The sequence below is a fragment of the Cydia amplana genome, chromosome 6 (genome assembly GCF_948474715.1).
Source record: "Cydia amplana chromosome 6, ilCydAmpl1.1, whole genome shotgun sequence".
Classification (NCBI taxonomy): domain Eukaryota; kingdom Metazoa; phylum Arthropoda; class Insecta; order Lepidoptera; family Tortricidae; genus Cydia; species Cydia amplana.
Genome location: NC_086074.1, coordinates 14,052,794 through 14,062,470, shown reverse-complemented (window position 1 = coordinate 14,062,470; position 9,677 = coordinate 14,052,794).

Genomic DNA, 9,677 nt, shown 5'->3' with positions numbered 1-9,677 from the left:
CATCAACAAAAAATAGAGGAAAACAAGCAAAAAAACGGTCACCCATCCAAGTACTGACCCCGCCCGACGTTGCTTAACTTCGGTCAAAAATCACGTTTGTTGTATGGGAGCCCCACTTAAATCTTTATTTTATTCTGATTTTAGTATTTGTTGTTATAGCGGCAACAGAAATACATCATCTGTGAAAATTTCAACTGTCTAGCTATCACGGTTCGTCTGTCACGTCACGGTCACGGTTAGCCTGGTGACAGACGGACGGACGGACGGACGGACGGACGGACGGACGGACGGACGGACGGACGGACGGACGGACGGACGGACAGCGGAGTCTTAGTAATAGGGTCCCGTTTTTACCCTTTGGGTACGGAACCCTAAAAACGATTTACCCGACCCGACAACCCTGGACAGAATCTCGTGGCGCAAAATAATTAGGAGAGCCGACCCCACTTAAAGTAGGATGGAGCAAGGAAGAAGATTCTTGTGTTCTTAAAAATGTATATATTTTTGTTTTAAACTTTAAACTGTGTAGCAACTGTCTTAAAAGAAAATCTCTGAAAGAGTTTTAAGATAATACTACATGTCACGAGCGTAATTTAAACACACAACCGTAACTTCAAGTGATAGGTAGGTATATCAAATGAAAATAATTAGAGTTAAGTATGTGTTATAATTATGTACATACGCTACTTTTCCTATGATAGTTGGCCTGCGTAATAGGTTACTAGCGACCCGCCCCGGCTTAGCACCAGTTAACAAATTATACATAAACCTTCCTCTTAAATCAATAATATCTCATTCTTACTCTATCTAGCTAGCTTATCTATTTAAAAAAATGCATCAAAATCCGTTGCGTAGTTTTAAAGATCTAAGCATACATAGGGACAGACAGCGGGAAGCGACTTTGTTTCATACTATGTATGTAGTGATTTAATCGCCATAGTACCTATTATTTTTTACAAGCCAATATTTTGTTAATAGGCTCTCACGGGTTTCCTCACTCGCGTTTGCTACGCAATGAGGTAAATACAGTGTTTAAAACCCAAAGGCAATTATCGAATCAATCCACCATTGCTATCGTCGGAGTATCCTATAGACGCCAGTCCATTCAAATATAATATTATCATTTTTAGGGTTCCGTACCCAAAGGGTAAAAAACGGGACCCTTTTACTAAGACTTCGCTGTCCGTCCGTCCGTCCGTCTATCACCAGGCTGTATCTCATGAAACGCGATAGCTAGACAGTTTAAATTTTCACAAATGATGTATCTCTGTTGCCGCTGTAACAACAAATACTAAAAATAAAATAAAATAAATTTAAGGGGGGCTCCCATACAACAAACACGATTTTTTTGCTCTATTTTTTGTTGATGGTGCGGAACCCTCCGTGCGCGAGTCCGACTCGCACTGGTCGGTTTTAATTACCTACCAATACCTACTTATGGCATTATTCATAAACGCGTTACAACCCTCAATAAGCTAATTAATCGTTTGTCCTAATCTGTCATTTTGACTTATGTAGAGTCTGTGCGGAAAGAGAAGATTCGTGGAATGTAATATGGGGCCCAATACATTCCACGACTCTACGCACAGACGTTCTACCTATTTGTAAGAAAGGGATAAAGAATAAATAAATAATTGAGGCTTGTAAATTTTAGAGGTTAATGTCTTGGCAACACCGGATTGGCTTGGTTATACCAACCTCGTCTATACGCATCACGGAGTGCTATTATTAAAATTAATATCTGGGTGACCGAGCTTCGCTCGGAAAACATATAATAACTCGAAAATGCGCGTTTTTCCAGAGGTAAGACCTAGCTAGATCGATTTTTCGCCCCCAAAAACCCCCATATAGTAAATTTCATCGAAATCGTTAGAGCCGTTTCCGAGATCCCCGAAATATATATATATTTATATAAATAAATAAATATATAAATAAACAAGAATTGCTCGTTTAAAGGTATTAGATTTCATCCCTCTCATTTGAATCATATACTTGGTCAACCAGATCTTGACAGTAGAAAAAGGCGGCAAATTTGAAAAATGTAGGCGCGAAGGGATATCGTCCCATAGAAAATTTGAATTTCGCGTCTTTTTTTACTGACTAGATTTGGTTGACCAGCTATAAATGAGCCATTGAAATGGATAGAAATTCTTCAGAATTAGGCTACAATAGTATCTTAAACCGGATCCAGACGGGTGTATATAACGTGTATAATGTAAGAATATCTGGGAGACCGAGCTTTGCTCGGAAAACATATAAAAACTCAAAAAATCCGCGTTTTCCCAGAGATAAGACTAGATCGATTTTCGCCCCCCGAAACCCCCATACAGCAAACTTTATCGAAATCGTTAAAACCGTTTCCGAGATCCCCCGATCCCCGTAATTAATATATATAAATATATATATATAAATAAATAAATACCTATACAAGAATTGCTCGTTTAAAGGTACCTTTAAACGAGCAATTCTTGTATTGTACCTATATAAGAGTTTACGATGTAATATAGCGTCAACGTGTGGACACTGTGTGGACGCCGCGCGCTAAGAACCAGGGATGTTCCGAATATCCGCAGCCGCATCCGCAATCGCGGAACTTCCGCATTATTTTCAACATCCGCATCTACATCCGCATCCGCATAAAATCGATGCGGAGTTTATGCGGATGCGGATGTCGAACAAGTCGGTACAGGAACGCCTTAGCGGCGGCGTAAGTGCTAGGTAATTTCGTCATTATCCTATAACGAAATCGTCTAGATCCAGAAAAGTCGGCCACTGTTACTGTTTATTAAATACTAGCGACCCGCCCCGGCTTCACACGGGTTAACAAATTATACATAAACCTTCCTCGTGAATCACTATTATCTATTAAAAAAAACCGCATCAAAATCCGTTGCGTACCTACTTTTAAGCATACAGACAGACAGACAGACAGACAGACAGCGGGAAGCGACTTTCTTTTATACTATGTAGTGATAACGCACCCTGTCTATATTCTTGCTCAAATACTAAACGATTAGTTTTTTTTTATACTAAAAATGACGATGACTTGACGTTTTCTAAGTACCTAATCTTGACATCCGCAACCGCATCCGCATCCGCGGATGTGAGCCTTTACTTAAATATCCGCATCCGCATCCGCGGATGTCAAAAAATCTGCATCCGCAACATCCCTGCTAAGAACCGACAGGCGATGGATCTGGCACGAGCGTTACATGTAATGCTCGTAGTGCCGTCCACAGCTCCACACGCAGAATTCGTGTTACATTATACAATTACACGATGGATTACATTACACGTTACAGCCGTCTGGACCCGGCTTAACCGTGATGCGACTAGTGTGGCTACCACCAGTTTGACACTGACATAAACACCATCGAGAACATAATTTACCTACTTACTTAAATTTCCATGCATCTCGCTCGTACTCGCTTGATATATATAACGTTCTCGATAGCGTATGACAGTTTTGACACTGTCAATGACTCATGGTACGGGCTGAGTTGACGATTCGAAACCGTTCGGGTGTCATCAACCCCTGACCTCTCAGCATCGAGAAAACCTATATACATAATATAAAACATATTGTGCTGTTCAAAACATAGAATGCTTAAATATCATAATAAGTATTGCTTACATAAATACAATGCTGTGAAGCCGATAAATTTGCCGTTGTTTACAAAAAAGGCCGCCTGAGCGGCGCCGTTTACGTCATTGCAATGCTTAGGTAAGCGATATAGAACGCGACACGGTAAACCGTCTAAGGAAAAGAGGACATTTGATTTGAAACAACATTAAGTAGATTTGTAGGAATTTACTATTCATTGTCATTTATATTAAATAAATATATTAAAAACGGGTCACTCACGCAACGCCTGTGTCTCACGGAAGTTTTGTTATTATAATTGTCATCTATGTTATGGACTTCCTTCTCTGTCGTTCACTTTTACCCATGGTCGTGGTCACGCATTATGGTGGTCGTTCTCGTGGTAGGTATAGAGGAACTCGACCCTTTTGAGTCTAAATTTGAAGAACTCGACTAGTTTGTACGCGACTCTGCGCGTGTCAAGTCCTTAATTAAGTATTTTAAGCGCAATTGCCGTATACAGCCACGAACGTAGGTAAGTGTCGACACCGGGATCAGGCGTGTCTCACTCCGCGATTTCCTACAGGTAGCTTAAAGTACATCCGTTCCGGCCCCAATTTTGGGGAAAGCCATAAGCCGCGCGTGGCGCTGTCGCCACCTAGCGGCCATATCTGTGCTAATCGAAAAACAGACGCGTTTTGTTAGAGAGTGAGTCTTCTGTACTTAGTACTATTATTTGTTTTGTGCCGGGATGCTGCTTGAAACATCTTATTACACGGATAAGAAGGCCTATTATTAAAAGGACTAGGTATATAGGACAGAGCCTTCGGATAAAGACTTCGTCAAAATTGTTGGGGGTTTTATAATTTTTGTATGTTTAAGGAAAATAGGTACCTATTATTGAATGATGTGTAGGTACCTAATCTAGTAATAGGTAGGTACATGAATTTAATGTTGAGACACTGCGTTTTAAGAAAACTTTTGTAATATGAGAGTTATGGACTCGAGTCTTCACAAAAACTGAGTTAAGTCTTAAAGCAGAGGACTCAAATGACTTGAGTCTTAACCAATACTAGAAGCGGCTTTTTTATAAGTCGGTTTAGCTGGTTGGTGTAGCCTTCCATCCTACTATGATACCGGGAACTATGAAACATGGCCATGAAGAAACCTGAGCGAAAGCGGCAAGATGTAATCGTACATTATAGAGATTAAGAGATGAAATGACCGTGGTATATGCTGGATGTTCGGAGTAAAGCGAAATAACCGCATAATCCCGCAACTCTCGGATCCAGGCGGCCTAGCCAAGGTGACGATCGCTTGCGCATCGCCATCGAATCGCTTTGTGTCTCTCTATCAAACTTCCATATTCGTTATCGTCACCTTGGCTAGGCCGCCAGGTCAGCCTTCATGTGCATGACTGCAGTTATCTTCGTCGCCTCTGCGTTGGTGCATGTTAGATATGAGCGCCGCGCCGGCGCGCCGCCGCCGCCGACAAAATTTTCGCGCCGCCGCCGCCGACGCTGCGCTATCGGCGTGGCATCGGCGTGACCTTGGTAGTTACTACTACTTTCGGAATCAGATAATATATTTTTAATCGAGTTTAGATCATTAACGGCGCCACTTCGAATAGTTTATAGGCATTCAAAAGGTATTATAGGCCCATATAATTAAAAAATATCGAAGGCAAATGCAAACTTATATGTCTAGTAACCGCGCTAGTAGTCTTGGGGAAACGAAATTATTTAATATCAATTTTAACATCAATATGCTTGTAATAAACATACTGATTTCCTTCAATTTTTATTGTGGAACGTTCCACATTACAATTTATATTGTATATATACGAGTACACTAGACATATGTCAATCACAATGAAAAAAATAACTGTGATCAACTCTGGCTAACGTGAGACTCGAACCCATCTTTGGATTACCGATCCAATGCATAACTAATTTTGCCAGCTAACCATCCGTCATTTACCGCGAATTTAACCATTGCAAGCATGGTTAAACGTCTTTAAAAGGTATTAAATGGGGTTAATTTTGAGATATTAAGCGTTTCCACGTCCAAATGTCCGGCCGTTGGCTTCGCACGGAAAGGCGTCGGAATCGGGTCTCAAATATACTTGGCCACTGTTCAAATTTCAAGCTTTGCTCTCTCGCAGCTCAATCTTTGGCCTTGCATCGTTCGCATGGAATTAAGCCGCTATCTGAACCTGCAAGTTTTTGGCCCTGTTTGGAGCTCAACTTTCGGCCTGTTTTAAAACGCTTGAGCATTGGTCCTTATGCGATCTTAGCTCCATTGTAGCTCGGCCTTTGGCGTCGCACGAATGCGCCCGCAGGAAAGCTCCAGATCTTTAACACTATGGCTTCAGTCTTTATCGGCCTGCGCCCTCGCTCTGCTCTCTTGCAGCTCGGCCTCGCACAGAAGCGCGCCGCAATCAGCGCTCTAGGCGTTCGGCCGTCAGCCAAGCTTACACTTGGCGTTCGATTCTTAGCTGTATGCTTACCTGCAGCTCATCCTCTGGCCTCGCATTGGGAGGCGTCGAAATCAAGTCTTCGGTGTTACATGGAGCTCGGCGTTGGGCCTCACTTTTTGACATAAATTGGTTTTGATGAATCGATATTGGTTAATGACGGAGCTCGATTTTCTTTGGACTGTCGACAAGACGTTTCCCTGATACAGTCAATCTGCAATTTTTAACTTAGCACAAAAGATAAGGGCCTCGCTAAGATCTTCCGGCCAGAGCCTCGCCAAGATTAAGACCGCCTCTGATGCCGCGCGATACCGCTTATCCACAGTTTATACGATATCAATTTTTTTCGTACCATTATTCAATAAATTATCCTTGAAAATAAAAAATGCATTTATTTCATAACTTTCTTACAGCAAATACATGTTTTTTCGGTAAAATTTTGGTTTGAATTCTTTTTTCATTAATCGAAGGTGTTTCAAGGCCACGCCGCCGATTCGCCGCCGCCGCCGACCAATTTTGACCGGCGCGCCGCCGCCGGCTATATGCCTATCGGCGCTCATATCTAGTGCATGTACACTACATCGTGCGAAAACCGGCGAGTTACATAGTTAACAAATGTACATTCTGCCTGGACCTGGCCTCTGCCTGGACCCGGTAAAGGAGGAAAGCCCTGACGGTGCTGACTTGTCACTACGAGGGATGCCAATGGACTCACAAAAGAGTCGCAAGAAGCGCTTTGCTTCTTCTTTTCTTATGCGCACTGCCAAGGAATGGAATTCGTTACCGGCGTCTATATTTCCGAGCTCATATAACCCGGCAACCTTCAAATCAAGGGTGAACAGGCACCTTCTGGGCGAGCTCCATCGTAGGCCACGTCTTCGCCTCGGCTAGTCTGTGGCCATGAGTAAGCCTATTTATAATAATAGAAAAAAGTAGGCAGGTGGCGATAATAGTGCAAAGCGGTGGAGGAAAAGATTGGAAATGTAGGAATGCGGCCCTTTTCTTTTTACGTACGTTGGAAAAATGCTTTTACGCATCCCGTCTCGAGTGTCCCGTTGGACCTAATCTTTCGAAGACTCAATATGGCTTTAGGGCCGGTCGATCTACAGTCGATGACCTTACCCAACTAAAAGACCTAACAAAAAGTACGGTTGACTAAGAAGAAATGACCGTGGCAGTATCCCACAATACTAGGTACATGTTATTGGATGGCGTCAGATAGAGAGTTTAGGTTCTGAGACCGTTATGAACCTAATCCAGTGTTTAGTTCTATTAAAGTCACGTGCGCAGAAGTCGTTTATATCTTTGTGTAGACCCGTTATATCGCGATTATATCGCGGTAGACCCGTTTGTGTAATTAAATATGTGTACAAAACGCGAGAGTTTAAAGTGTTATATCGTTGTGTAGGTTGGAGACAAAGACAGTAAGACGAAGATCGTACCGACAAACACATATTCTGATATTTCTGATACGTGTCAAGGATGTCTCTTCTAGTTTCTACAGAAACCGGCGGTTCTAACTATTTTTACGCTCCACATTTAGAATTCTAATTCTAAGAATAGAGACTTATTGTTATTACACATCTACCTACTTAATTACCTATCTATTTATTTCTAGTTCCTAATGTAGTTCATCTAATATGTAGGTACCTATGATAAATGAAACGAAAATTAACAGGAATCTAGTAGAGATTGCTTTAATTTTAGGAAAAAACGATTGTAAAATACATGTGCCACGGAGTACAAGAATATGAAGTGACATTGACATGAGAACCGTCAAGTGTGAGACGGATTCAAATAAGGCGCGAAATTCGAATTTTAAAATAAACATTTAACACTCCCTTTGAATTCGAGCCTTTTCAAAATAAAATAAGATAACAATAGCACAATATAGTTGCTTAACAGAAATGCAACATAAGACACATTTCAAAGAAATAACAATCATATAGATCCAAGTGAACACATTCCAAGTTTGAATCTAAGAGAATTGAATTTATCTTTTGACAAAGCTTTGGTAAAAATATCAGCATATTGATTTTTACTGGTAACAAATTTTAAAGAGATAATCTTTTGCTGATACTTTTCTTTAATAAAGAAGTATTTCACTTCAATATGTTTACATCTTTTATGAAAGTTCACATTTTTAATAACACTAATGGCACTTTGATTGTCTAAGTGAAGACACAAAGTGTCTTGTTGATATTCACCAATGTCGGTGAGAAATTGTTTAATCCACATTGCTTCCTTAGTAGCTGCGCATGCAGCCATAAATTCGGCCTCAGTTGTCGAGAGAGCCACGGTTTGCTGTCTTTGACTGGACCAAGTTATTGCTGCTCCACTCTTTAGGAAAACATAACCGGTCACAGAACGACGTGAGTCTGGGTCATTGGCATAGTCAGCATCACTGTAACCAGTCACTTCTGAGGACTGATTAGTGTTTTTGTAATATAAACCATAGTCTTTCGTTTCTTTTAAATATTTGAAAATTCTTTTCACTGCATTCCAATGTGTTTGGTTGTAACAATTAAGAAATCGACTCACCAGGTTGACCGCAAACGTTATATCTGGTCGACTCACAGTTGCCAGGTGCATGAGAGATCCCACTGCTTCTCTGTATGGCAGATTCCTCTCAGGCTCTTCTTCTCCCTTTTGCAACTTCATGTGAGGGTCGACAGGAACACTGTTGGGATTAGCATCATGCATATTAAATTTATTCAACATTTGCTCTATGTATTTTGTCTGGTGAATAAATATATAGTCATTACACCTTTCAATTTGCATCCCAACAAAATTGCTAGGCTTATCCATAACTTTAATTCGAAATACTTTATTCAGTTCCTTAGTTACTGTTTTTAAAGCTAATTCATCAGTTGAGAATAATAGTCCATCATCAACATACAGACATAGATAACATTTCTTGTTATGAACTTGACCAATATAAACACTTTGGTCAGCTTTACTACTGACAAAGCCAAACTTTTTCAACACCGAATCAAATTTGCTGTTCCAACATCGTGGCGCTTGTTTTAAACCATATAATGATTTGTTAAGTTTACATACCATATTTTCTCCATGAGGAAGTCCTTCTGGTGGAGCCATGTATATGGTCTCTTCAAGCTCGCCATAGAGAAAAGCTGTCTCGACATCTAGTTGGACCATCTTGAGATTTTGTTGAACGGCTAGAGAGAGTAATAACCGAATTGAATCATACCTTACAGTTGGTGCGAAGGTTTCTTGGTAATCAATACCTGCTGTCTGTGAAAATCCTTTCGCGCACAAGCGTGATTTGTAACGCTGACCAGTTGGTTCTTCTTTGATGCGGAACACCCATTTGCATCCTATAACTTTTGCATTTGGGGGTTTTTCTACCAATGTCCAGGTATTGTGTTCATCATGGGAATCTAATTCTTCTTTTATAGATTTTCTCCACTTTTCTGCAGCAAGTGATTTAATTGCTTGTTTATATGTTTCAGGAACATTTTCCGTAGGTTCTTCGTCATAGCACAGGTAAGTATTTTCTTCTAACTTGTTTGTACCCATATTCTTTCTAGGTCTCAGCTCCATCTTATTGACTGCAGTTATATCCAGAGTTGTATCAGGTGCATAATCACTTTCTGA